The sequence below is a fragment of the Pseudophryne corroboree genome, chromosome 9 (assembly GCF_028390025.1).
Source record: "Pseudophryne corroboree isolate aPseCor3 chromosome 9, aPseCor3.hap2, whole genome shotgun sequence".
NCBI classification, from domain to species: Eukaryota; Metazoa; Chordata; class Amphibia; order Anura; family Myobatrachidae; genus Pseudophryne; species Pseudophryne corroboree.
Window position 1 is genome coordinate 32,732,968 of NC_086452.1, and position 27,166 is coordinate 32,760,133.

Consider the following 27,166-nt stretch of genomic DNA (forward strand, 5'->3'; position numbering starts at 1 on the left):
CCGTTACTACACGCACAGCAGCACCTGTTAACTACCCCCACCTAGAACTCACTAACCATTCATTAATCAATTTCAACATCCCAGTGCCCACATATATACAGGTTGTGTATCCCTTATCCAGAATGCTTGGGACCAGGAGTATTTTGGATAAGGGATTTTCTGTATTTTGGAATAATTGCATACCATAATGAGATATCATGGCGATGGGACCCAGGTCTAAGCACAGAATGCATTTATGTTTCATATACACCTTATACACACAGCCTGAAGGTCATTTAATACAATATTTTTAATAACTTTATGTATAAAACAAAGTTTGTGTACATTGAGCAATCAGAAAACAAAGGTTTCACTATCTCATTATCACTCAAAAAATTCCGTATTTCATAATATTCCGTATTTCGGAATATTTGGATATGGGATACTCAACCTATGTATATATATATATATATATATATATATATATATATATATATATATATATCTTTGGGTGGTCTTCAGTACGCCGGATCCCGCTTGCCGACACATTTTCTCCCTCTTGGGGGGATACTCGACCCCCCTGGAGAGAGAATAAATAGTGTGGCGCACCTAGCGCATCACCGTGCCCGCAGCGCTTGCCACCTGGTTCTTATACATCGTGAGGAGGGAAGCGACAGCCCCACTCCAGAGGACATTTTGCATTTGTGTGTGTGTATGTATATATATATATATATATATATATATATATATATACACGCACACACACAAATAAAGTACACACACTCACCCACCACCACATACACACACACATACAGTACATACACCACACATATAGTACACACACGCACACAGTATACACACACACACAGTACACACACTAATTGATTCCACTAAACAAGAAGCCATTAACCACTTGCCTGGCGTGGTGGAATCAGATGCGACCATGCCAGCAACTGCTGTATCTGACCTGGAGGCACAGGATGCGACCAGTCAGATAGAGAGTGTTAGCAGCAGCAGGGAAGATAGGGTTAAAGTCATGTTCTTCACTTCGGCCCTCATTCCGAGTTGTTCGCTCACAAGCTGCTTTTAGCAGCATTGCACACGCTAAGCCGCCGCCTACTGGGAGTGAATCTTAGCTTAGCAAAATTGCGAACAAAAGATTCTCAAAATTGCAAATAGACATTTCTTAGCAGTTTCTGGGTAGCTCCAGACTTACTCTTCCAGTGCGATCAGTTCAGTCAGTTTCGTTCCTGGTTTGACGTCACAAACACACCCAGCGTTCACCCAGACACTCCCCCGTTTCTCCAGCCACTCCCGCGTTTTTCCCAGAAACGGCAGCGTTTTTTCAAACACTCCCATAAAACGTCCAGTTTCCGCCCAGAAACACCCACTTCCTGTCAATCACACTACGATCACCAGAACGAAGAAAAAACCTTGTAATGCCGTGAGTAAAATACCAAACTTCTTAGCAAATTTACTTGGCGCATGCGCAATTAGCGGAAAATCGCTGCAATGCGAAGAAAATTACAGAGTGAACAACTCGGAATGAGGCCTTAATTCACTGATAAAAATACCAGACAATTTCAGAGCGGTTTTCGACAAAGTAAATCATCAGTCAAGTGGTTAAACTTACCAGGCTTCCTTCATCAGCAGCAGCTACCCGTACAGCATGGGGGTGGAGCTTGGGACTGTGACAGGCTCAGGTCCGAGTGAGGGAGACACGTTTTTGGTGGTACAGTCCCGTTTCTCACGGTCTGTCCCGCTGTCCCACCGTGGTGAAGGGGGGGCAGTTGAGAGATCCCCCCATGAAGGTCCCTATCCCTCTATATTACGCTATATGCAAGTCCCTATCTCTCTGTATTACGCCGCACGCAGGATCCCCATCCCTCTATATTACAACACACAGAGGTCCCTGTGCCCACTTTTCTTCATTCTCTCTGCTCTTTGAAGCCCCTTTAGTCTTTATACTTTATTCTATTTATACTTTATTCTTCCTTTCTTTTCTCTATATCTTACTCACATGGTTTAATTTCTTGTCTCTCACATAAGTGACTTCCTTTCTAATATCTCACATAGAGCATCTTTACCTGCCATTTTATCTCTCTCTATCCTACTTTTCTTTGCTGCCTCAAGATCCTTACTCTTTCTTCTCACTCCACTCTGTTTCTCATTACTAGCCCACATTCATCTCGTTTCTCTCCCTCACCCCTTGCTCTACTTCATGTTTTACTACCTTGCACTGGTTTACCAGAGGCTGCTACTGTACCTCTTCCTCCAGCCTCTTCAGTCTGTGTTGCTAGTCACAGCAGGCTCACAGCTCATGCAGGCTTGCAGCAGTGCCGAGAGATGGCCCCGCCCCGCATGAAGTCACGAAGGGGCGGGGCTTGTAGAATGAGGAAGTGCTGTGCTGCGCGGATCTCAGCATACTGATAGCTACTGTGCAGGGGCTGTTTCCTAGGCTACCTGGTCGGAGCTGAACTCTAATCATGGCAGTCGGAGGGGTGAGTCAGCCCACTAGAGAGTGCTGGACCTAGAGTAGGAGATGCACGGGAGAGGATGTCCGCTGGCAGTCTGTGACAGGAAACAGATTTTTCCTGTCACTGCTGTCACTTCTGTGGGCCTATTTCCAATGAGGGGCCTGGAGCTGCAGCTCCATCCGCCCCATTGTTAATCCGGCCATGAAGGGAGTAGAGGATGGGTGTTATGTGGCTAGAACGGGGCTGGTTGGTTAATAGCCTGGCAGCTGTGTTTTGCACCAGCTGTAAGCGTTGCAATTCTTTTGCTGGTAGACCAAGGTAGAGGGCATTACAGTAGTCTAAACGAGATGATACAAACGCATGGATGACTTTTGGCAGATCATCTGAGGGAATTAAGTGCTTGATTCTGGCTATGTTCCTCAGGTGAAAGAATGAGGATTTGATTGTGGCTGATATCTGATGTTTAAGTGTCAAGCCACCATCCGGGACAACGCCAAGATTCCGCACACGATCACTGGTCTGTAATTCTGAATCCCAGAGTGTAAGTCCAGTTGGTTGGCTATGCTGCAGTCTTGTCCTTTGATGTTGCGGTTGTATCATAAGGACCTCTGTTTTATCCGGGTTCAGTCACAGCCAACTGGCACTCATCCACTCCTGTAGCTCAGCTAGACAGCCATTTAGGGTTCCTATTGGGTTATCAGTGCCCGGAGCAAAGGACAAGTACAGTTGTGTATTATCTGCATAGCAGTGGTAGACCAGGCCATGGCGCCTGATTATTTCGCCCAATGGAAGCATGTATACTGCAAAAAGCATGGGGGATAGTATAGAACCTTGTGGGACACCACATGGCAATGGCACTGGTGGTGATGAGTATAATCCAGATGATACTCTCTGTGACCTGCCTGTGAGAAATGATTTGAACCAGCTTAGGACTGTGCCATCCAGACCACAGAAATGTATCAGTCGCTCAATCAGAAGCCCATGGTCCACGGTATCAAATGCTGCCGAGAGATCCAGAAGGATTAATATTGAACAGTCACCTCTGTCTTTTGCCATCAGAAGATCATAAAGTACCAGCCAATCAGCTCCTAACTGTCATGTCACAGTCTGAGTTTGAAAAATGACGGGAGCTGGTTGGCTGCCACTTTATCTCCGTCAACTTTATCTCCACCCAATGCTTAGTACATAGGGGGTGATTCAGACCTGATCGCACGCAGGCGTTTTTTTTGCAGTGCTGCGATCAGGTAGTTGCCGCCTACAGAGGGAGGGGGTAATCGCCGTGCAGGTGTGCAATAGTTTGTGCAGAGAGCTGCACACAGCCCAGGACTTACTCAGCTGCTGCGATGATCCGGCCAGGAGCTGACGTCAGGAATCCTCCTCCAAACGGCCGGGCACGCCTGCGTTTTTCCGGGCACTCCCTAGAAACGGTCAGTTGCCACCCACAAACGGCCTCTACCTGTCAATGTTCTTGCGATCGCTGGTGCAGTTGCTTTCTTCGTTAAAGCCGTCGCTGTCTGGCGATCCCCGTTGCCCAACGCACCTGCGCATTGCGGAGCATACACATGCGCAGTTCAGACCCGATTGCACCGCTGCAAAAAAAGCTAGCGTGCGATCGGGTCTGAATAACCCCCATAGAGCCCAAGCTTGGTATCCTTGTTTAATCACTGTTTGTTGATTTTCTGTAGGTAGAGGTGTACAGGTAGTTTCCTATTTCTGGGGCCACCATTATGGTCTCTGACTCTTCCGCCACCTACAGTTCAGTCAGCTCATGTGATGTATGAGCCGTCTTCCCTTGCTTGTATCACTGACGCTGTCACTCATTCTGTACCCTATTGTGGAGTTGGCATTAGAGGTATGTGGGCTGCAGCCGCCATTATACCATTTCCCTTTATGTTTTGTAAAGGGGAACTGCACATGGAGCTAAAAAAAGGCGAGTGACACACCTTTTGGAACGTAAGTCCCGATTCATGTTAGTAAGTAAAGCAAAAAAGCAAGCAACTGGGCAAAACCGCACTGCGCTGCAGATGGGGCAGAGGTAACATGTGCAGAGAGAGTTAGATTTGGGTGGGGTGCAGCGACGGCTGCTGCCTCTAGAGACCATACTTGCCTACTCTCGGGAGGCTCCCGAAAATCGGGTGACCCTCCCGGCAAGGCAGACAAGTCTCCCGATTTCTGCGCTCTCCCCTGCCCAGCCGCCCACTTAGTAGTAAGTCGATGACGCAATTCTTGTTGAATAGCGGTAATATAGCGTTATTATACCGCAAGGGGCGTGGCTTAAATGATGTGGCACATTAGCCACGCCCCCAGCCCACCTCCACCCCATTTTGCCTCTGCTCCGCCCCCTCTGCTCGTCACTACCCTTCCCCGACCCTGCTGATCCGACCTGACGGCTCTCTCCCAGAGAGAGCATCCAATAAGCCAGTAAGTATGCTCTACACTGCAGCGCCGTCCAAGGTGTGCAAGGGGGAGCTGGCCAGGACATATGAACATACATGTGAAGTTGTATGCAACATATGTCCTGGCTTCCTTGCCTGGGAATCAGTAGCCGCCGTAGCATGCCACACAGGGCCGGTTCTGCGGCTTTGCGCGCCCCGGGCGGCAATGGGGGGCGTGGCTTCGTGCAGGGGGCGTGGTCATTTACGCCCCCTGTACAGACTGAAATGTGCCCCCTGCTGCCGCTGTGAAGCCCTTCGTGGAGAGGTCCTTTAATGCGGTGCGCGATGACGTCATCGCGCACCGCCGTGGAGAGGACCTTTGCTGTGCGGTGCGCGATGACGTCATCGCGCACCGCACAGTAAAGGACCTCTCCACGAAGGGAAACTCTAGTTTCCCTTCACAGCGGCCAGCGGCAGCGGGGGGCACAGCAGCAGCGGATCTTGCCCTGGTGCGGCGCCCTCCGGAAGGTGGCGCCCCGGGCAAAAGTCCTGCTTGCCCATGACAAGATCCGCTACTGATGCCACACTCTGTTCAGCCTGTCAATCGTCATTTAGCCCGCCCCCGTACTCCCATTGGCTGGTTCCACAGAAGTCCGGAGGCGGGCTAAATGATGATTGAGTCATTTAGTAGTGTCAAAATAAAGCTGTCCAGCATTTGTGGGCTATATGCAAAAGCAGCCGGTATTTACCCTGCACAGAAAAAATATGTGTATTGGCTCCCCTTGCATGGCAGCATGATTTGTTCCAGACATAAAGTTATTTGCTTTTTTTTTTTTACTTTACTTACAAACATGGATCAGAGTCATAGCACCAGAGCAATTCTGTACTGCATCAGTTGCGGACCGCAGTTCTGGAAAGCAGTAATTTTGAAAAAGCCCCCAAAAGATGCATTTATACTCGCCACCATGGCCAGTTGCTGTAGTCCTGCCATCATTGCTCTGTTAGGAGATATTGGGGGTCATTCCGAGTTGATCGCTCGCTAGCAGTTTTTAGCAGCCGTGCAAACGCTATGCCGCCGCCCACCGGGGAGTGCATTTTCGCTTTGCAGAAGTGCGAACGCCTGTGCAGCAGAGCGCCTGCAAAAACATTTTGTGCAAAACAAGACCAGCCCTGTAGTTACTCTTTGTGTGCTCTGATTCTAACGACGGAGGGACGGCTTTTGACGTCACACACCTGCCCAGCGTTCGCCCAGCCACGCCTGAGTTTTTCCCGACACGCCTGCGTTTTTCTAAGCACTCCCTGAAAACGGTTGTTGACATCCAGAAACGCCCCCTTCCTGTCAATCTTCCTGCGTTCGGCCGTGCGACTGAAAGCTTCGCTAGAACCTGTGCAAAACCACGATGCTCTTTGTACCCGTACATTGCGTGTGCACATTGCGGTGCATACGCATGCGCTGATTAGCCATTTTTTTCACTGATCGCAGAGCTGCGAACAACGGCAGCTAGTGATCAACTCGGAATGACCCCCCATTAAGTGCTATATACTACTTTATTATTGTATATCTGAAAACGTAAAATTCTGTGCTGAAACGCCACCTGCTGGTTAAAGTTGAAATCTACGTTAAATGAAATGCATTTTCACACCCCTGATACCTGCAGACACTTTTTCCGTACGGCTGCAGCATTTTACTTACTTTCTTATGCTAGTGTGAGAATCCGCCGCAGTGCGCAGAAAATCCATGCGACTGACAGTGGATGCGTATCCGGCTAGCTGGGTTTCTGTCTGCAGGGGCAACCATTACCATTACTATCGGGACTTGCACCAGCCCCACGCTAGGTGCAAATGACCCATCAGACACGGACGTCCTATCTCCGGCCAAACGCTACGATCATGCATGGAAGCTGGATTGCCCGCCCACGAAATGGGGCTGTTCCATGCAAATTCATGGTTGAATTCCAGTTACCGCCCATCACACAGAAAGTGTGGTCCATCCACTGACAGATCAAGCCGTTTGCAGCAGAGATCTCCGTCAGTTAGTAGAAGTCTGGTCCTCAGTGTTTATTGGGGTGGGTGGTGCTTAAAGTTGTGTATTCCCCATTGCAAACCATGCAACCAAGCCCTGCCCATCTGCTCTTTCACTACTTCTACAGCTCAGGCCTGATTCAGTGGTGGATGGAGCTATAGTTGCGGTCGCCCATCTGCGAATTTATGCAAAAGCTGCTACAAAGCCATTCCCTGGTGTATACCCACATGTATGCCCGTGCAAGGATTGAGACGCCCACTTTGAGGTTCTATAGAAGCTGTAATATTGGGGGTCATTCCGAGCTGATCGCTCGCTAACTACTTTTTGCAGTCGTGCAAACGCATAGTCGCCACCCACAAGGGAGTGTATTTTAGCTGTGCAAGTGTGCGAACGCTTGTGCAGCCGAGCTCTACAAAAACAGTTTGTGCAGTTTCTGAGTAGGTCTGAACTTACTCAGCTGTTGCGATCACTTCAGGCTGTCTGGTCCCGAAAAGGCACCCGCCCTGCAAACGCTTGGACACGCCTGCGTTTTTCCAACCACTCCTTGAAAACGGTCAGTTGACAGTGACACCCACAAACGCCTTCTTCCTGTCAATCTTCTTGTGATCGACTGTGCGAATGCATTCTTTGTTAAATCCATCACCCAGCAACGATCCGCTTTGTACCTGTACGATGCACCTGCGCATTGTGGTGCATACGCATGCGCAGTAGTGAACTGATCGCTGCACTGCGAAAAATGGCAGCGTGCGATCAGGTTGGAATGACCCCCATAGCTTGGTGCACCTTTAGACGCCACCATCAGAAGCACCACTTGGAACCATGCACATATGATCTGTGATGAAACCTCAATAAACTGTTTTTTCAAAGAAATATCATAGACTCTTCAATTGGGGGAATCTGCTCCAGAAAACAGCACCAATTGCCTGAATTAAATTCCCCAAATGGTAAGGGCGCTGATCCTTAACCCCTGAACATAAAATCAAAGTGCAATGATGTTTTGCTGTGTTTTACAGCTATTTGAGCATCCTATTATTGTGGGTAATAGAGCGTATTATAAATAATCTCCTATATATTAGCCCAGATCTGTGACTTTGTGCCTCATTTGCTAACGCTGGTCACAACACTGGGCGGAGTTAGTCAAATGAGTCACAGATCTGGGCAAATCTACAGGAGACTAGGAGCAGAAGCAGATGATATGGGCATAGCACAGGCAGGGGTGCATACCTCCCAGCTTTATTCAGGCAGACAGGGGTGCATACCTCCCAGCTTTCTTCAGGCAGAAGGTGGGACACACGCACTGCGAAAAGGGGCGTGACCTACGAAAGGGGCGTGGCTTAGTGGGAGGACCTGCGATCGAGAGCCACGCCCCCGTTGTCGTCAGTGAGGGGGCATGCCCAGCGCTCTGTGTGCTCATGCCCCCAGGGGCGGATTATGAATCCGGGGGGCCCAGGGCACTTGAGACAGGGGGGCCCTATCTCATTGTTGTGCCTGCTGCGGGTTCAGGGCGTGGCCTAATCGTGGGATGCGTGGCCACGCCCCCTTATGCAAATTCCGGTTTTGTTTTGTTTTTTAATGGGATTTTGGCCCCTCAGCTAGGGGTAAATCCAGAGGGGGTGGTTGCTCCCCCCTACACACCCGCACAGGCAGAAGAAAGCAGCACCACAGACCTGCCAACACGCAGCAGCGTGTGCTGACTGTAGCACAATGCTGCTGCTGTTGCTGGCAGGACCGGGGAGCTTCAGAGTTGGGACAGAGCTACTCCAGCCGGGGGGCCCCCTAAAACTGTGGGGCCCGGGGTACGGGCTCTGCTGCCGGGCCTCTTCCCCCTTAATCCGTACCCCCTGATGCCCTCTCCCTCTGTCTCCACACATGCGCACAGCGTCTATTCACCGCTGCTCTGCTAAGCAGAACAGCGAGTACAGGAGCTTCCCAACTGCCCACCCCCCCACCGCGGGACACTGCGGCCCGCGGGTGGGACAGCGGGACACACCCAAAAAAATGGGACTGTCCCGCGAAAATCGGGACATTTGGGAGGTATGGGGGTGTGTGAGGGGTATGTCGTACAGACAGATGGGCACCGGCTCACTGTGTGCTTGACCCCCACATCAGCATACTCAGCAGGGGCTCTCTGGCGCGGAGGAGCGTCACTTTCTGGCACACTCCACGCTTCTTAGCTGCAGTTCTGTGGGGCACCTGCCGCTGTGCAGGTTCCGTACTGCCTCTGTTATCTCCAGCCCCGGCAACCCCACCGCTAGCTGCAGCGCTGCCGCCCGCACTGAGGTGCGCCCAGCTCCTTCTCACACTTTAGCCGGTGGGCAGAGCTGCAGAAGTCCGCACTGCTTGCAGGCTCCGACCCCCTCCTCCCTCCAGCAGCAGCGTCTCCTGGGGGCTAACCAGTTACTCCCAGTCTCCCCTTACCACAGTGCCCGGCAGCCGTGAGGTCTGCGCCGCGTGCATGCTATGACCCCCTCCTCCCTCCAGCCACAGCGTCTCCCGGGGGCTAACCAGTCACTCCCAGTCTCCCCTTACCACAGTGCCCGGCAGCCGCGCGAGGTCCGCGGTGTGTGACTGAGGAGTGGGGGGGAGGAATGCGGGCGGGCAGAGGAAGCAGGACTCCAGCCTGAGAGAGTCAGCCATGCCAAGTCTCCACCAGCAGCAGATCCCAACAGGTTGGAGTGGAACAGCAGCAGCCAGCAGCAGTGACTCCGGTAATAAACATCTGTCTGTCACCACTGTTCTGTCCCTAATACCAATCTCTCCCGTGCCCTGTGTTCTGTCATGTCCCTGTCACCCCTGGCCTTGCCCTGTCACCCGTAGCATGGCCCTGTCACCCCTATCCTGGCCCTGTCACCCTAATCCTGGCCCTGTCACCCCTATCCTGGCCTTGTCACCCCTGTGCTTGCCCTGTCAACCCTATCCTGGCCTTGTCACCCCTGTCCTGGTCCTGCCGCCCCTACCCTGGCCCTGTCACCCCTATCCTGACCCTGTCATTTCTGTCCTGGCCCCGTCGCCCCTGTCCTGGCCCCGTCACCCCTGTCCTGGCCCCGTCACCCCTGTCATTGCCCCGTCACCCCTGTCCTGGCCCCGTCACCCCTGTCCTGGCCCTGTCACCCCTGCCCTGGCCCTGTCACCCCTGTCCTGGCCCTGTCACCCCTGTTCTGACCCTGTCACCCCTGTCCTGGCCCTGTTACTGCATACCCTCCAACTACCTTTTTGGCAGGTACAGTACCCGCAGCGCCTCCAGATGAGGGTACCAATCCACCACACCTTCCCCTCCACCACATGCTGCACTCCACCCCTCCCCCACATGCTGTGCCTCCAGACCCCCTACACCACTCACGGCTCCCACTCCCCCGCCCCTCCACCACCCACTGCACCTCCAGACGCCCTCCACTATCCACCCCTCATATATGTCTCCCCCAACACCTGCCCCCCCCCCTCCACCCGCAGCATGTGCAGACACCCTCCTCCATCCGCGGTATCCCCCCTCAACCACCTCTCCCCCACCCACAGCACCCCCACACCCGCCCCTCCACCACCTGCAGCGCCGCCGCACCACCCGCACCTGCCCCTCCCCCACCCGCGGCGCCTCCGGACCCCCTACCCCACCCCCGGCACAACCACCCCTTCCCATCCCCCAGCACCTCCGGAACCCTTCACCCATCCGCAACATCCCCGCACCTGCCCCTCCCCCACCCATGGCATCCCTGCCCCTCCCCCACCTGCAGTGCCTCCGGACCCCTCCCCCATCTGTAGCCCCCACTCCTCTGCCCCTCCCCCACCCGCAGCACCTCTCATGACCCTTCCCCATCTGGGCCTTCCCCCCCGCATCCGCCCCCCCTTCCACCCGCAGCATCTACAGACACCCTTCCCCATCCGCAGTCCCCCCCGCACCCGCTACATTCTGTACATCGTGCCCTGCAGGTGCTGTTCACGCCGTTGCAAGGGGCTGCGCCTCCTTCACCATCGCACGCCCTTTCATCGTGCAATATTTAACCACTAACAAAGGAATGCAGGTAATACTCCATATAATACAAATATTGAACCCCAGAAAGGCGTGCAAGTGTTAAGGGGGCGTAGCCCCTTGCGACGGTTGAAGAGCGCCCGTAGGGCGCGATGAAGCAACTAGTAATAATAATAATAATCTTAGTATAAAGCCAAAGTATTAAAAAACAAATTTATTAGTATTAAAATTAAATTTTAATTAAGTTTATAATATGCACTATAAATTAAACTACTGAGAATGACTCAAAACTTAAAGCACTTTTGTGGAAATTCAATTCCGGGAGAAGGATGCGAATTGCCTTTGCCGCAGTGTTTAAATGCCGGCAAAGGCACCCCATTTTGCACCCTTCGCCCACCTGGCCGAATCTGGAATTCACATAAAACTGCTCACTACCCTGTGGGGCAGCGAACAATTTTGTATAAGATCAGGCTGCTGCGCTGATTTGAATTTCCACTTTTTAAGCACTGTAGAGTTTAGATTTTTTTGTGCTGCCACCTGCTGTACAAACATTGTATTACAAGTACGATCTGTTCGTAATCCTCATTAAGGACCTCTCACTGGTCATATCTTCTGTTTATTTCTTTCACTCAACTTGCACATGCTACATCCTCTTTCCCAGACAGTTAATCAGATACAATCTGTAACTACTTAAATTATTACAGATGTTTATACAGGAGATTTGAGGTCCACAATGTGAAGCAAAACATTTTTTGTATTGTGTGTATTCTGTTTTTAGCAGCCGCGCAAATGCATAGTCGCCGCCCACGGAGGAGTGTATTTTCGCTTTGCAAGTGTGCGAACGCCTGTGCAGCCGAGCGGGACGGAAAAGTTTTTTGCAGTTTCAGAGTAGCTCTGAACTTACTCAGCGCTTGCGATCACTTCAGTCTTTTTGGTGCCGGAATTGACGTCACACACCCGCTCTCCAAACGCCCGGACACGCCTGCGTTTCCCTACCACTCCCAGAAAACGGTCAGTTGACACCCATAAACGCCTTCTTCCTGTCAATCTTCTTGCGATCGGCTGTGAGAATGGATTCTTCGTTAAATCCATAGCTCAACAACGATCCGCTTTGTACCCATACGACGCACGTGCGCATTGCAGTGCATACGCATGTGCAGTAGAGACCTGATCCCGGCGCAGCGAAAATCGGCAGCGTGCGATCAGTTCGGAATGACCCCCCATTGTTCTCCAGCTGTTGTGAAATGTAAACCTTGGCTGATTCTTGTAGTTCTACCAGAGCTGGACAGCCAGCGAGTTCTCCTCTGTTATAAATTAATAGATTGTGTAATCAGTGTGGTCACATTATAAGGCTCAGTGGCAAACGCAGGATTCTCTGAGCCCTGTGACCTGGTTCCGAGCAGTGTTGATGGCCAGTGAGCAATATGCGTGGTGAGCCTGTGCCTGTGTTCCCTGCAGATGTGCTATTGGATGACGTAATTGAGGCTGGCCGGGACCGAACACCAGACAGAAGATGTAATTATGTGCACATGTTACTACTTCTGTCTGCTTGAGCATTGTTTGTTATTAATTTATCTTTGATAAAGGTCCAATAAAGGTTAAAAACGTCAGCGCATTAAGGGCCTAATTCAGATTGATTGCTGCTGTGCTTTCGATCAGACCCGAACTGCGCATGCGTCACAGCCGTACTGCGACGGCGCATCGCACCACTGCAACAGGGATCGGCGCCCTGCTTCGGGATTGTGCGAAGGATCCATTCGCACAGGCGTTCGCAAGGAGATTGACAGGAAGGGGGTGGCAACTGACCGGTTTCAGGGAGTGTCTGGAAAAACGCAGGCGTGTACAAGCGTTTGCAGGGCGGGTGTCTGACGTCAATTCCGGGCCAGAACAGCTTGATCTGACCGCAGCGACTGAGTAAGTCCTGGGCTGCGCAGAGACTGCACAAAATCAGTTTGTGCAGCTCTGCTACACTTGCACAGCAAAAATACACTCATCCTATAGGCGGCGTCTGTCTGATCGCAGGGCAGCAAAAACCGCTGATCAGATCTGAATTACCCCCAGAATCTCTGACATGCCGGGGGATGGGTGGTCTTCTGTTTGCCGGCGGTCGGCCTCCCGGCGCTCAGTATACCGGCGCCGGGAGGCCGACAGCCGGCATACCGACAATTATTTTCCCTCGTGGGGGTCCACGACCCCCATAGAGGGAGAATAAAATAGTGTGGCGCGCGTAGCGCGCCACCGTGCCCGTAGCGTGGCGAGCGCAGCGAGCCCGCAAGGGGCTCATTTGCGCTCGCCAAGCTGTCGGTAAGCCGGCGGTCGGGCTCCCGGCGCCGGGATGCTGGTCGCCGGGAGCCCGACTGCCGGCCAGCCGTAGTGAACCCCCGGGGGATGCCCAGCACAGGGTTAGTCCACCCCGCATGTTAAGCTCTACCCCACTCCGGCTACCCGCCATGTTTTGGGTTGCAGCGACTGCATGTGACATCACACAGCCGCTGCGGCCCGCCCCAGCAACGGTTCAGACTTGCCTGCATTGTCCGGACCGCAATGATATAGAAGCTTATCTATCCATAAAAATAGGGTCCAGGATATCTCCCTTCACATTTACTTTAGTACATAAATTAAACCACGGTTTAAAACGAGCAGGTATCACACGTACAAGAAACAATAGATATAAAAGCTTATCTGTCCATCAAAAGAGGGTCCAGGGTAACTCCCGACGCGTTTTGTCGCAATGCAAAGGACTTCATCAAGGGGATCCAGTACGGGGATAATGAACGGCACTTAAAGGACAACTTATTTAGAATGCAAGAAATGGTCTACGTTTCTGAGACCTTTAATCTCCATCGCCAGGACGACGGAGATTAAAGGTCTCCGAAACGTAGACTATTTCTTTGCATTCTAAATAAATGGTCCCTTGAGTGCCATTCATTATCCCCATATTATATATATATATATATATATATATATATATAAATCTGCAATTAGGGCAGCACTCCAAATAATAGATACAACGGCTCCGGTGCCCTCCTAGGTGCCCAAATAGGCCCACAGCATACTCCCAGGTACGGCGGCACTCAGATGTAGAATACGTTTAAGGCAGAATATACAACGTTTCCGAGAACTTTATTACCACTCCGTCACGAGTCCTCTATTTCATAGTCTTGCCTTTTGCCATATTACGCTTTTGGAATTATTATGTATTATTAAGTTTACGTCTTTTAAACTGGTGGCATCTGCTGTTTGTTTATAAGGTGATGTCATTTCTATTGTACTGTATTGGCAGTGTAAAATTATGCAGGCGTTACGAATTGCTTATACTATGCCTAATATATCAGTGTGAGTTTACCATGTTACTATGACAACCAGTACTAGCCGTGATTGTGTGCTGACGTATCGCACCTGAACTTAGGAGCAAGTCTGTGTACTTTCTGTTTAGACGCTGCCATGACGACCAGACGTGCGGCGGGCCTGTGCGCGCTGACGTCATGTTCCCGCGCGAGTTACCGGGTCGGGCTCCCGCGCTGGAGAACGCGGCCAATCTGTGCATGTCCACTTGTATTTCGGGGGGTATAAGGTAAGATTGTTTTTGCACTGTCTGTATTCTTGACAAAAATCCTGTGGGGATTGAAACGTTGAAACTACTGACCTGGGTGTCTGTGAGTCTTTTTTTGAAGAAATGTGCCGCACCTCTGCCAAGCTTTATATATATATATATATATATATATATATATATATATATATATAGATATAAATCTGCAATTAGGGCAGCACTCCCAATAATAGATACAATGGCTCCGGTGCCCTCCTAGGTGCCCAAATAGGCCCATAGCATACTCCCAGGTACGGCAGCACTCAGATGTAGAATACGTTTAAGGCAGAATATACAACGTTTCGGAGAACTTTATTACCACTCCGTCATCAGGTCCGTGATGACGGAGTGGTAATAAAGTTCTCCAAAACGTTGTATATTCTGCCTTAAACGTATTCTACATCTGAGTGCTGCCGTACCTGGGAGTATATATATATATATATATATATATACCTCCCAACTGTCCCGAATACAGCGGGACAGTCCCACTAATTGGACACTGTTCCACTATCACACCCGCAGGCCGCAGTGGGCGGGGTGGTGGAGAGATTGGGAGAGACAGCGATCGCCGCTGCTAATTACTGAATAGATGCCGTGCGCATGTGTATAGCATGTTACAGTGCAGAGAGGGTTAGCCGGGGACTGCTCAGGAAGCGCTGGGCACACCTCCAAAATGCTGAAAACGGGGTTTGCTGTGCTAGGCATCACCCCTCCACCTGAGGCCCCACCCACCGCTCCCGAGGCCCCATCCCCTTTTTGGTCAGGGCAAGTCCTGACTCCATAGAGGCTGAAGTTGGGAGGTATACATATATACTGATATATATGGGTTGCAGTTAAAATGCCGGCTGTTTGGATCCCGGCGTTCAGGATACCGATACCGAAATCCTGACAGCCGACAATGACGACAGCCGGAATCCCGGCGCACCAGGGCTATTTCCACTCGTGGGTGTTCACCGAGCCTGCAGCGTGGCGAGTGCAGAGAGCCCGCAAGAGGACTCTTAATGCTCGCCTCGCTGCCGGCATTCTGGCGGGATAATCCACAATAAGGAGCGCTCAGAGCCGATGATAACACATGGGTCTGGCTCCTTATCTCGTATCCCATGTGTTAGCGCACAAAAATGGGACATTTCTCTCCTGAAAAAAATGTGCTTTAATTGAATAACCATCGGTCAAAAATCATCCCATTCTTTTTTGTTTTGTGAGAAAAAATAAGATTTTACTTACCGGTAAATCTATTTCTCGTAGTCCGTAGAGGATGCTGGGACTCCGTAAGGACCATGGGGAATAGACGGGCTCCGCAGGAGATAGGGCACTTTAAGAAAGCTTTGGATTCTGGGTGTGCACTGGCTCCTCCCTCTATGACCCTCCTCCAGACCTCAGTTAGGGAGACTGTGCCCAGAGGAGATGGACAGTACGAGGAAGGATTTTTGTAAATCTAAGGGCGAGATTCATACCTGCCACACCAATCACACCGTATAACTTGTGATAAACTACCCAGTTAACAGTATGAACAACAACATAGCCACGGTATCACCGAAAACTATAACATAACCCTTGTGTAAGCAACAACTATATACAAGTCTTGCAAAAGAAGTCCGCACTTGGGACGGGCGCCCAGCATCCTCTACGGACTACGAGAAATAGATTTACCGGTAAGTAAAATCTTATTTTCTCTAACGTCCTTGAGGATGCTGGGACTCCGTAAGGACCATGGGGATTATACCAAAGCTCCCAAATGGGCGGGAGAGTGCGGATGACTCTGCAGCACCGATTGAGCAAACAGGAGGTCCTCCTCAGCCAGGGTATCAAACTTATAGAACTTTGAAAAGGTGTTTGTCCCCGACCAAGTAGCTGCTCGGCACAACTGTAATGCCGAGACCCCTCGGGCAGCCGCCCAAGAGCCCACTTTCCTAGTGGAGTGGGCCTTAACCGATCTCGGTAACGGCAATCCTGCCATAGAATGCGCCTGCTGAATCGTGTTACAGATCCAGCGAGCAATAGTCTGCTTTGAAGCAGGAGCGCCAACCTTGTTGGCCGCATACAGAACAAACAAAGCTTCAGTCTTCCTGATTCTAGCCGTTCTGGTCACATAAATCTTCAAAGCCCTGACTACATCCAAGGACTCGGAATCCTCCAAGTTCCGTGTAGCCACAGGCACGACAATAGGTTGGTTCACATGAAAAAATGAGACCACTTTTGGCAGAAAGTGAGGACGAGTCCTCAACTCTGCCCTATCCACGTGAAAAACCAAGTATGGGCTTTTATGCGATAAAGCCGCCAATTCTGAAACACGTCTCGCCGAAGCTAACGCCAACAACATGACCACTTTCCACGTGAGGTATTTCAACTCCACAGTTTTAAGTGGTTCAAACCAAGGTGACTTGAGGAAACATAACACCACGTTAAGATCCCAAGGCGCCACCGGAGGCACAAAGGGAGGCTGAATATGCAGCAACCCCTTCACAAAAGTCTGTACCTCAGGAAGAGAGGCTAATTCTCTTTGAAAGAAAATGGATAAGGCCGAAATCTGGACCTTTATGGACCCTAATTTTAGGCCCAAGGTCACTCCTGTTTGAAGGAAGTGAAGTAGACGGCCCAAATGGAACTCCTCCGTAGGAGCAGCTCTGGCCTCACACCAAGAAACATATTTCCGCCATATACGGTGATAATGTTTCAACGTCACGTCTTTCCTAACCTTGATCAGGGTAGGAATGACTTCATCCGGAATTCCTTTTTCCGCTAGGATCCGGCGTTCAACCGCCATTCCGTCAAACGCAGCCGCGGTAAGTCTTGGAACAGACAGGGCCCCTGCTGCAGCAGGTCCTGCCTTAGAGGAAGAGGCCACGGATCTTCTGTGAGCAACTCTTGTAGTTCCGGATACCAAGCCCTCCGTGGCCAATCTGGAACAATGAGGATTGTTCTGTCCCTGCTTATTCTTACAATTCTCAACACCTTGGGTATGAGAGGAAGAGAAGGAAACACATAGACCGATCTGAACACCCAAGGTTTCACCAGAGCGTCTACCGCTACCGCCTGAGGGTCCCTTGACCTGGCGCAATACCGCTTTAGCTTTTTGTTGAGACGGGACGCCATCATGTCTATTTGAGGCAGGCCCCACCGATCCGCGATCTGTGCAAAGACTTCTTGATGAAGTCCCCACTCCCCCGGATGCAGGTCGTGCCTGCTGAGGAAGTCCGCCTCCCAGTTGTCCACCCCCGGGATGAAAACTGCTGACAGCACGCTTACATGGCCTTCCGCCCAGCGTAGAATCCTGGTCGCTTCTGCCATGGCCACTCTGCTCCTTGTTCCGCCTTGGCGGTTTATATGAGCCACTGCCGTGACATTGTCTGACTGAATCAGAACCGGTCTTCTCCGAAGTAAGTACTCCGCTTGACGCAGGGCGCTGTATATGGCCCTCAACTCCAGGACGTTGATGTGGAGACAAGTCTCCAGGCTTGACCAGAGACCTTGGAAATTTCTTCCCAGTGCCACTGCTCCCCAGCCTCGGAGGCTTGCGTCCGTGGTTACCAGGACCCAGTCCTGAATGCCGAACCTGCGACCCTCTAGAAGGTGAGCACTGTTCAGCCACCACAGGAGAGATACCCTGGTCCTGGGAGACAGGGCGATCCTTTGATGCATTTGTAAATGGGACCCGGACCACTTGTCCAAGAGGTCCCATTGAAAAGTCCTATCAACCGATAGGAAAGAAAATGGATAAGGCCGAAATGGATAAGGTATAGCTGCCCCCCACCCAAAGAGTGCATCTCCATGGAATTGGGGGAGTGCTGCGAGTCCACGTCCCCCTGACTCATGGCACGCGCCGTGCGTCGCGTCTGTGTGACCCCCTGTGACATGCGCGCGCCCCCTGCCTGCGCTGTCAATCGGTTGATAGCCATTTGTTTAATCAGAGCAGCTGCATATGATGTCACACAGCTGCCCTGAAAATGGTCACGGCGCACCCCCGTTCATGCAGCCCCCCACGCTGCTTCACTGCTCCGCAAATGCCCACCGTAGTCAATCACATAACGGCTGCATCCTTCTGGGATGTGCCCACAACGTGTGAGCCTGCGCAGCCGCAATGCGCCCTCTGCGCATGCGCAGTTTGCTATTATAGGTAAAAACTGAGCTGCAGGCCGCTGATGCGGACAGGTCTGAATCAGGCCTGCCTAATGTCCAGTTCAAGTTAACAGGGAATTCCAGAATTAAATGCTTCCTTTAAATAATTAGAACAGTATCCATTTCTGGTAAAAGCTGCAGCACGAAAAAGCAAAAAGATTCATTATTTTTCACATTTACTGACCTAGCGCCAGAATACTCTGTTGCGCTTACATTTGGGAGCAAACACAGTAATATAACAGTAATAAGACAAGACTGGGCAACAGCAGACAGCAGATATGTAAGAGCGCCATCTCTGTCTGTGCCCAGGCATAGGTGACAGATGGTCTGAGGACCCAGGTGTACCAGCCATCCTCTCCACCATCCAGACCTCTGTGTGCTCCAAGTGCCCATATTCCAGGCACAACACTGAATGCAGTAATCCACTCCTGCGGACGCTCATTTACTTTCAATTACACAGATAATTGCTTGTTTTGTCCCGGAATTAGTTTTTCCCCTGCCACTCAGTGATCTGTCTACAGATATGGAATTGCAAATGCATCAGTCCTTGAGACCTGTTTTTTTTCTAGTTTCTAAAAATATAAAGGAAGCAAATTAAAATGTAGTAAACATATATATCCATATATGTATGTAAAGCTCTCTCTCTCTCTCTCTCTTTCTATATATATATATATATATATATATATTTATATACACACACACACACTCTGTATGTATATATATATATATATATATATAGGAGATATATATATATATACCAGGTGCTTCATCGCGCCCTACGGGCGCTCATCACACCATCGCAAGGGGCTACGCCCCCTTAACCCTTGCATGCCTTTCTGGGGTTCAATATTTGTATTATATAAAGTATTACCTGCATTCCTTTGTTAGTGGTTAAATATTGCACAATGAAAGGGCGTGCGATGGTGAAGGAGGCGCAGCCCCTTGCGACGGCGTGAACAGCACCTGCAGGGCACGATGTACAGAATGTAGCGGGTGCGGGGGGGACTGCGGATGGTGTCTGTAGATGCTGCAGGTGGAGGGGGGGCGGAAGTGGGGGTGGGGCCCGGATGTGGAAGAGTCGTGAGGTGCTGCGGGTGGGGGAGGGGCAGAGGAGTGGGGGATGCAGATTGGGGAGGGGTCCGGAGGCACTGCAGGTGGGGGAGGGGCAGGGGTGCCATGGGTGGGAGAGGGGCAGGTGTGGGGATGTTGTGGATGGGTGAAGGGTTCCGGAGGTGCTGTGGGATGGGAAGGGGCGGGAGTGCCGGGGGTGGGGTAGGGGTCCGCAGGCGCCATGGGTAGGGGAGGGGCAGGTACGGGTGGTGCGGCGCATAGGGAAGGAGGTCCGGAGGTGCTGCTGGTGGTGGAGGGGCAGGTGCGGTGGTGACATTGGTGGGGGAGGGTTGGACCGCGGATGGAGGAGGGTGTCTGCAGATGCCGCGGGTGGAGGGGGGCAGGTGTGGGGGGAGACATATAAAGGGGGTGGATGGTGGAGGGGGCCTGGAGGTGCTGTGGGTGGTGAAGGGGCGGAGGAGTGGGAGCCGCGGGTGGTGTAGGGGATCTGGAGGCACAGCATGTGGGGGAGGGGTGGAGTGCCGCATGTGGTGGAGGGGAAGGTGCGGAGGTGTGGTGCATTGGGGAGAGGTCTGGAGGCGCTGCGGGTACTGTACCTGGCAAAAAGGTAGTTGGAGGGTATGCAGTAACAGGGCCAGGACAGGGGTGACAGGGTCAGAACAGGGTTGACGGGGCCAGGACAGGGGTGACAGGGTCAGAAAAGGGGTGACGGGGCCAGGACAGGGGCGACGGGGCCAGGACAGAAATGACAGGGACAGGATAGGGGTGACAGGCCAACTTCAAGAACTGAGTATTCACTTGCTGACTAATATATCGCACCGCTTGACAGGTGGTATTCTAATGAGAGAATCAATATTAATCACTTCACCTGTCAACAGTTTTAATCTTTTGGTTGAACAGATAGATAGATAGATAGATAGATAGATAGATAGATAGATAGATAGATAGATAGATAGATAGATAGATAGATAGATAAAGAGGAGACTAAGAGGGGACATGATCAACATCTACAAATATATAAGGGGTCAATACACAGAGCTCGGGAGGGACCTGTTTTCTATAAGATCAGCACAGAGGACACGTGGTCACTCGCTTAGGTTAGAGGAGAGGAGTTTCTGCACATTGAAGCGAAAAGGTTTTTTCACAGTAAGGACAATACGTGTTTGGAATTCCCTGCCTGAGAGAGTAGTAACGGCGGACTCAGTCATCACCTTTAAGAATGGGTTAGATAAATTCCTATTGGATAAAGATATTCAGGGTTATGGTGCATAGACACGCATTATAGTTAATATAACTAGTCCTAACATAAAAATAACTAATCCTATAATAAGACTGCATAGGAGACCACAAATAGGTTGAACTCGATGGACAATTGTCTTTTTTCAACCTTAGTTACTATGTTACTTTTTATATAGCGCATACATATTCCGCAGTGCTTTACAGAGAGTATTTGGCCATTCGCATCAGTCCCTGCCCCAGTGGAGCTTACACTCTATATTCCCTAGCACATTTATACACACACATTCACACTAGGGTTAATTTTGTCAGAAGCCAATTAACCTACCAGTATATTTTGGGATTGTGGGAGGAAACCGGAGTACCCAGAGGAAACACACGCAAGTACGGGGAGAATATACAAACTCCACACCGTTAGGGCCATGGTGGGAATGGAACCCATGACCTCAGTGCAGTGAGGCAGTAATGCTAACCATTACACCATCCGTGCTGCCCCTATAGAGATGGGGGCCCACTCTTGCCTCCTAAAGCCAATACCTGGAAAGCTGCACAGGCAGCACAACAACAGCCGGCTGTAACATCACACACACACACACACACACACACACACACACACACACACACACACACACACACACACACACACACACACACACACACACACACACACACACACACACACACACACACACACACACACACACACACAGAGTCAGTATATGTATGTACAGTTACACAGTTTGTATGTTTCTGATTCGGCAGCTGTGTATAATGTTAGTCCTGCTCTTATCACGTTTACTTGTTATATAAACAGACAATTCAATCTCCTCTCTGTTGCTGCTAATTTAGGAATCTTATTGGTGGCAATGTCCGAACAACTGAAAGGTCCTCAGCTATCAGAGACATGAATCACACTTGAAGCGTTCTCCACTGGCCCTAATGTGAGGGCGGAGAGGTCTGTAATGACTGTGATTTACTAACACACAAGCTGTTTCCCCTCAGGATGTGGGATGTGCTCTCATCTGCATATAGACAGCCAGGGCTGACAGCAATGTACGTGTCAGCTATTAATGTATGCCCTTTATAACTGGGATTTATTGTCATTATTCAGTGTACGGACATAAGTTACAATTTATACCAAACATAAATCATCAAATAAAAAGGAATATTAGTTATGTAGGCTAATACCTGCTCATACAAATGTTTATCAGATCCCCAATATCCCTATTTGTCCATTCTGCAAAATGGTCATGCACAGGTAAGGGAGCGTAGTCATTTGGACAGCACGGATGGTGTAATGGTTAGCATTACTGCCCTGTAGTACTGTGGTCATGGGTTTGATTCCCACCATGGCCCTGTGTGGAGTTTGTATATTCTCCCCGTGCTTGTGAGGGTTTTCCTCCAGGTACACTGGTTTCCTCCCACAAAAATATACTGGTAGGTTAATTGGCTCCAAAAAAAATGAACCCTAGCGTGTATATGTGGTGGGAATTGTAAGCTCCACTGGGGCGTATTCTCTGTAAAACGCTGCGGAATATGTGTGCGCTATATAAATAACTGGTACTCCTATATAATAAAAGGCTAAGGTGCTCTTCACCTCTGTTATGTGTGCCAGTGGCCACTAGAGGCCACCACACAACCAAATGAAAGTGAAAGTGATCATGCAGGGAGATGTTACAGCCTGCTGCTAATTCATTACAAATATTGATGTGACTGTTTCACACTTGCTGCATATAGAGAGAGAGGGGGTAGAGGTAGGTTTTTGCTGTGGCAGCCATTTATAACAACCTTTCATTTCCAAAATTGCCTGGATTTTCTATACATTCGTTTCCATTTATGGTTAAATCCTGGCCAGTGATACATATCCTTCCAATAAAAGACTCAGGAGACTGTTGAGAATGTTAGATGTGTTGCCCCAATATCAATGTTTCGGGGGTATAAGCCTCGTTTGCTATATGGGCCTGAGGACGGGGCTTATACCCCCAAAACATTGATATTTGGGCAATACATCTTACATTCTCAACAGCCTCCTAAGTGCCAGTCTTTTTGGAAAGATATATATGTGGTGCAAGTAGAATTTTTTACTTAGTGATACCGAGAGTAAAAATGGGCGTTCTCACGTGTCATGAGGGGGCGTGGTCACACAAAACAAGGAGAGTGTCTACATGACAATAGAGGCATGGCCACATTATGCCACACACTGTAAGGCCCCTTACACATTATGCCAAACACCGTAATGCCCATTACACATTATACCACACACTGTAATGCCCATTACACATTATGCCACACACCGTAATGCCCATTACACATTATACCACACACTGTAATGCCCATTACACATTATGCCACACACCGTAATGCCCATTACACATTATGGGGGTAATTCCAAGTTGATCGCAGCAGCAATCTTGTTAGCGGTTGGGCAAAACCATGGGGGTAATTCTGAGTTGATCGCAGCAGCAAGTTTTTTAGCAATTGGGCAAAACCATGTGCACTGCAGGGGAGGCAGATATAACATGTGCAGAGAGAGTTAGATTTGGGTGGGTTATTTTGCTTCTGTGCAGGGTAAATACTGGCTGATTTATTTTTACTCTGCAATTTAGATTTCAGTTTGAACACACCCCACCCAAATCTAAAGGCCCCTACACACTGGCCGATCCGCCGCCGAGCTGCCCGACGGCGGATACGGCCGACGAGCGACCCGGCGGCGAGGGGGCAGTGACGGGGGGATTGAAGTTTCTTCACTCCCCCCGTCACGCGGCTCCATTGAAGTGCAGGCAAATATGGACGAGATCGTCCATATTGGCCTGCATGCACAGCCGATGGGGGACCAGCGATGAACGAGCGCGGGGCCGCGCATCGTTCATCGCTGGAGCTTCCACACTGAAAGATATGAAAGAGTTCTCATTCATTTATGAACGAGATCGTTCATATCTTTCAAACAAATCGGCATGTGTGTAGGGCCACCCAAATCTAACTCTCTCTGCACATGTTACATCTGCCATGGGTTTCATGGCAAAAGATGCAGCTTTCTGCATCTTCTCCTGGTGGCGCCAGTGTTCCTGGCATTTCTGGGTAACGCTATACATGCAGTGGCGCAACATTTTGCGCCCCCACTATGGCATTTTAGTGCTGCTTACACACGTAATGCCCCCTGTAGTGCTGCTTACACACACAGTGCACCCTGCTGTGCTGCTTACACATATAATGCCCCACTAGTGTCAACACACACATAATGCCCACTGCAGTGCCGCATACACACAAAATGCCTCTAGTAGGACTTACCACCCTACATGCTCATTGCCAGGGGTTTCTTGCTCGTTGCCAGGGGTTGCATGCTCATTGCGGACAGAGACCCTGCGCCCTGCGGCACCGGGCTGGTGGTACTGCGCACAACCACCATATTTCTTAATGGTACTCTGTACCACCCCGTACCACCCTACTTTCAACACTGTATATGTGTCAAATTCCCCTTTCACACTGCACAAATAACCCGGTATATTGTCGATGTGCGGTGTGAAAGGGGTAAGTCCCGAATTCCCGGGTCGCCTGACCCGGTATTTCAACCCAGGAATAAAACAGGGCTATTTCCGGGTTATTGACGGGTCAGGTGTGGTGTGAATGGTTAACCCGGGTCAATGCGATCCGGGATCTGTTCAAAGTATGGAGGAGGCGGCGTGATGATCTCATCTCCAATTGCCGCTTTTGCACCCGCCCACAATGACGCCATCGTTGCATCTGTTCCCAGACAGCAACCCGACGCGACATACTGACGGATCACGTTGCCAGTCTAAAAGGGGTCTCATTCGGGTCGCACCCGGGAAGGGCTCGTGTACAATTTCCGGGTGCGACTAGCGCTTGCGATGTGAAAGCGGTATAAATGACTAACGTTGCTCCTCACCTCTGTGGTACTGTTGCCAGCCACTGGGGGATGGCCGACGGAGCAGCGTTGGTAAAGGACACACAAACACACACCATATGTACACTATACACCTTAATATATACTGTCCCTATATACACACTGCACCCCCATACCCCCATATAGAACCCCTATATACAAGACACCCCCTCCTCCATATACTGCTCCCGCCATATACCGCAAACTCTGTTCCCTCTCCTCCATATACTATGTACTAAGCTTTGGCGAGACATAGTGGGCAATTCAGACCTGATCGCAAGGCTGCGTTTTCGTACAGCAGGCGATCAGGTCTAAACTGCGCATGTGTATGCACCGCAATGCGCAGGCACGACGCATGGATACAAAGCGGATCGCCGCTCAGCGATGGGTTTGTGCGAAGAATCCATTCGCACAGGCGATCGCAAGAAGATTGACAGGCAAAAGGCGTTTGTGGGTGGCAACGGACCGTTTTCTGGGAGTGGTTAGAAAAACGCAGGCGTGTCCAAGCGTTTGCAGGGAGGGTTCATGACGTCAATTCCGGTCCCGGACAGGCTGAAGTGTTCGCAGCGGCTGAGTAAGTCCTCGGCTGCTCAGAGACTGCACAAAATCTGTTTGTGCAGCTCTGCTACAAATGCGATCGCACACTTGCACAACTAAAATACACTCCCCTGTAGGCGGCGACTATCTGATCGCAGCAGTGCAAAAATCGCCTGCTAGCGATCAGGTCTGAATTAGGCCCATAAAGTGGAGAGAGATAAAGTACCAACCAATCAGCTCCTAACTGCCATGCTACAGGCTGTGTATGAAAAAAACCCAGCTAGGAACTGATTTGCTGGTACTTTATCTGTCTGCTTTATCTCTCTCCAAGTACATAGACCCCAAGTTTGGGAACCACTGGTCTACATCATCGTTTTATCAATCAGTTTCTCCGTTATTTGTATTTGCCTTGTACAACGCTGCGGAAACTGTGGCGCTTTAAAAATAAGCGCTAATCATAATTTTTTTTAAAGAATAAAATGGTTTATTATCTCTTGAAATATATTCGCAGCATGTCGTTTAGCCACGGATCTCGAGAATAATTTGTTTTCTACTTTTATTCTATTTATAGATTACAAACGTTACAATGACACTGACTCTGCCCTTGAGGGACGGGATCAATTTGATTTCGTTCTCCATCGAGCTCATCCGTGGCAGACGTTACAAATAAAACACTTTTAGCATTGAGCATGCCATTTGTGATGGCGTAACAGGGATCCCTGGCGGCAGTTCCTTTATTGAATCAGACAATAAGCCATCCCGTGCCTTTCTTCACCCAGATAGCATTGGGCTTTCCTTACACCCACATGCCCAGAGGAAGCCACTTACAAACCCTGTAGCGTCCTGCACTTCCATTACCAGTGAATACATTAGTCCTTCACTCCCTACAATAATACAAATTATATATCTGACCGAGACTGGGGGCAAGTACAGCTCCCTGGCCCAGATACGAAGCCTAGATCACAAGACACTCAGATCAGCTCTTGTCCAAAGCTTGAGACATATTGCAGTTGATCCGTGATACCGGCGGACATTAGCTGCTGCAGAACAGCTTGAATCAGTAGATATTTTCCATAATGACCACCTAGCTCATACGCAGCGACGTCTCGTTTCGGCATTTCGTGGACGTATTCTGGTCAACGCAGGCGTGTCCAGACCATGTTCAGGACAGCTGCGTGACGTCACACGCTGCCGCTCCAAGAAAAAAAAATGGTTCTTGACCGCCTGCCAGCACAGCCAGGCTATGCAGGCAGGGGTCGTCCTCTAATCGATGCGTTTGCAATTATATTGCGAACGCATCATGGGGCGACGCAACACACATGCTGGATGGCCTTGACCTGTGCTGAGTGGCCCCCAGTATGTGAGCAGATGGATGCAGGATCTGCATCCATTTCTGAATAGCCCTGTGTCAGTAAATCTGCAATGTACGGGGTTCACAGATCACAGATTTCGGCCACAAATCGATTGGGATTGTTAAATCAGGTTTTTCAACATGTTTAATTTCACATATCAATTGGGACAGTAGATTGCTAGTGTATGTATGGCCTCCATCAGGGGGGGTGCCGGGGGCACAGCTGTCCCGGGCCCAGCCTCTCTGACAGAGAGAGGAGGGCCCGGAATGCTCATGCAGCTACCTGTCCACCCGCCGCCGTTCCGCGGACGTCCACGCTGTTCTGCTGCTCTCCTCTGACCCTCCAGCAGCTGTATTGAAAACTTCCCTCCCAAAATGGCCGCCGCCACAGAGGAGACAGTTGTTCAAGATACTAGAGGAGCCCTCTAGTATATTGAAATACTGTCTCCTCTGAGGCGGCGGCCATTTTGGGAGGGATGTTTTCAATACAGCTGCAGGAGGATGGAGGAGAGCAGCAGAACAGCGGGGATAGAGGCGGGCAGGTAGC

The 27,166-nt window shown here is 50.4% G+C and overlaps 1 protein-coding gene across 1 annotated transcript in view; it reads left to right on the forward strand.

Moving 5' to 3' along the window:
* The first annotated feature begins 14,254 nt into the window (after positions 1–14,254).
* The window catches only part of GNG12 (G protein subunit gamma 12), a 293,645-nt gene continuing 280,733 nt past the window's right edge, over positions 14,255–27,166 (forward strand). The window contains exon 1 of the mRNA XM_063939125.1: positions 14,255–14,392. The gene's annotated coding sequence lies outside the window, so the exon portion shown is untranslated. The remainder of the gene's footprint in view (positions 14,393–27,166) is intronic.